Genomic DNA, 2,809 nt, shown 5'->3' with positions numbered 1-2,809 from the left:
CGCAAAAAAATAATAATAATAATAATAATACCAACAGCACCTACTCTGCTTAATGAATTGCTTTATTGATATTATTGGCAGTCCGTACCCTACCTACTTAATTACTGTGTTCTAAAATAATCAATGTCTTTTGTCTTACCGAGGCCAAAGCCAAGACAAATTATGAGACAGAGAGATGCTTCTGTGCTCCTCCCATCCCTTCCTTGTTAGGATCTTGCTAGAGGAGAACAGAGAAACAAAAGGAAGATAGACTGCAAGGAGAACTGCTTACTCAACAGTAGGTCTGACATGTAAAGGTCAATAACCAGAATCCTAGTAGGGCATCCCAATAGCCAACGTTCAGCTGGCTTTGGACATTGGCTATTGGGAATCTTAGAAGTCAAAGAAGTATTAATCACTTCCTTGTGCACCACACTGAGTGGTTTCTACATTATTATTTAGTGCTCACAATACGGGAATTTACTGTTAGCTCTAATTTATAAATGAGATGTTGAGAACCTTCACTAAGCTTAGATACAAAGGAACTAGAATCCCACCCAAGTCTATCTGACTCCAGGGCCCATGTCCTTCACCACTGAACTATGGTACAGGACAGGAGCATTCCACGTCAGAGAAGGCAGGAGCATCTCGATTTCCAGTGCCAGTCTGTAGAAGCAGGACCTTTGGCTCATGGCTAGATAGAAAAGGGCCATGATCTACACCCTGAGGTAAGAGTAGGACACAACCAAGTGCACCCAGGCCTAGCTAAGTATACCAGAGCCTGGTAAACATATAATCTGTGATCCACAGGTCAATGAGTCTCACTTCAGGTAAGCTGCTGCTCATGGCATCTCAAAAGCTTTTGGATGAAACTGTACACAAGGACCTAACTGCAGATAAAATATTGAGGAAGAAGACCTCATAGTCCAACAAAAATTATCATGACTCTTAAACATACAAAATATTATCTACTTCATTCATTCTACTAATATTTCTCTTTTTCTGAATAACCCCCAAATAAAATGGTTGTTGTATTCATTTTCTATGTGCAATACAGAAAATCATCTTAAACATATCACTCTTCTAAACCTATAACCCTGAACTACAGATGAGTTAATCAAGGTGCTTTCCTGTTAGCAATCAGCTTACATCATCACCAGATTTACCCCTCAACAGGATACTTCTCTGGTTACCTCTGCTTGGGTCCTCCTGTTCTGGCCCTTGCCTCACAGATACAATTGAAACCAAGGGGATTTCAGGGAAAGCAAAGAAACATTGTGAGCCAGACAGCTCTAAGAATCAATCGAGTAATGCTCCCATGCCATTGTAAAGCAATTATACTCCAATAAAGATGTTAAAAAAATAAAATAAAATAAAAAAATAAAAGCTGATGTAAAAAAAAAAAAAAGTAATGCTCCCATGGAGCAACATGACCCTCAGTCTGAACACTGAATGTATGGTCTAGTCAGTCCACAGGTCTTTTAAAAATATTTTATTTTATTAAAGGTCTTTACAGAGTAACATCCAGACTCCAGATGCAGCTGCCAAGGATACCCTATTATGCTATGAGTACTGGCTGGGGCATGGTAAGTGGCTCCAGCTTCCCACCCTTCTCTTCTGAGATGGGAGTGGTGGGTGTTATCTCATTTGGGGGTTCCACAATGCTCACGAGGTCAGGAAGGGGCTTCTTAAGGCCAATCTTACCACTTGGGTCCCAAGGCAGCATGACCTTCACTTTGATGCCCAGCACACCCTGACTGAGTAGCACGTGGCACATGGCAGTGTCAACATAGTAGTTAACAGAGTCCCAGATCATCAGGCCATCCACAAACTTCATGTATTTAGCCCTATATCCTCAGAGTTTCCCAGTACCATGACTATGCAGGCTTTAGCCCCACATTCCATGATGAACCGCAGCATACCATAGCAGGCCCTCCTCCACACAGCAAGTCCTCCTAGGAATCTGTAATACAGAGACTCTGCCTGGGCAATAGGACACAGACCTCTTGTGGCCACCTTTTCAGTATAAAGCTCTACACTGCCCTCAGGGAAGCTAGATCTTTTCTGAACCACAGCAGTCAGTTTGCAGATCTGCTGGCCCTTCTCACCAGGAACATTCTGCATACTGGTGGCCAGGATAATGATTTCTGTCATGGCTGGTGTAACTCAGAACTCCACAGTATCCATCTTCAGCCAGCTCCTGAGTGAGAAACCCATTCAGTTCAGCTTTGAAGATGTTATCGGTGACAAACTTCCTCTCCTTGGAAATTTGCACCACCATCTTGCTGCCGTGTGCTGCCATAAGGAAAAACTACTAACATATCTTGAGTTCATACTATGTACCAGACACTTTTTTGAGTTTAGACTTTTGAGATCCAAATTAGAGTAGTCTAAATATGTAGTTTTGTTTGTCTCTATTTAACTACCCTATTCCTGAGTTGCGTTCCTGAAACTTGACTGTAGTAGTAGTTTTCCAGGTAAAGGAAAGAAAGGAAATTCAGGCCACGAAATAAGTGGCATGAATAAATGACAGGAGATGTGAAAGTCTTTACCTGATTTGGGGAAAGGTGAGAAGTATAAGATGGGTGAAATATAAGGTGATGGACATGGTGGGTGAGGATGACAAAGTCGCCATCTTTATTGTACTCTGTGGGGGAAACTTCAGGAGGGAGAAGATGTAGAAATTATTGGAGGCAGACAAGACTTTTTGTTACCTTACATTACACTTCTTTCATATCAGTTGCTTTAGCTCTCAGTCCATCTCGTTCTCAGGAGGAATGTGCTTTGACATCCAAACATTTTGATTCAGGATCTGTTTCAAGGAAGGCTT

General features: G+C 41.8%; 1 pseudogene across 1 annotated transcript; it reads right to left on the bottom strand.

The window, feature by feature from the left end:
* Nucleotides 1-1,537: 1,537 nt before the first annotated feature.
* On the bottom strand, nt 1,538-2,260 carry LOC308627484 (small ribosomal subunit protein uS3-like; annotated as a pseudogene). The gene has a single exon. The product of its transcript is annotated as a small ribosomal subunit protein uS3-like (transcript).
* Nucleotides 2,261-2,809: the final 549 nt, after the last annotated feature.

This window comes from Mesoplodon bidens, assembly GCF_964165515.1.
Source record: "Mesoplodon bidens genome assembly, chromosome: 14".
Taxonomy (NCBI): Eukaryota; Metazoa; Chordata; class Mammalia; order Artiodactyla; family Ziphiidae; genus Mesoplodon; species Mesoplodon bidens.
This window is presented reverse-complemented; position numbering and strand designations above follow the sequence as displayed.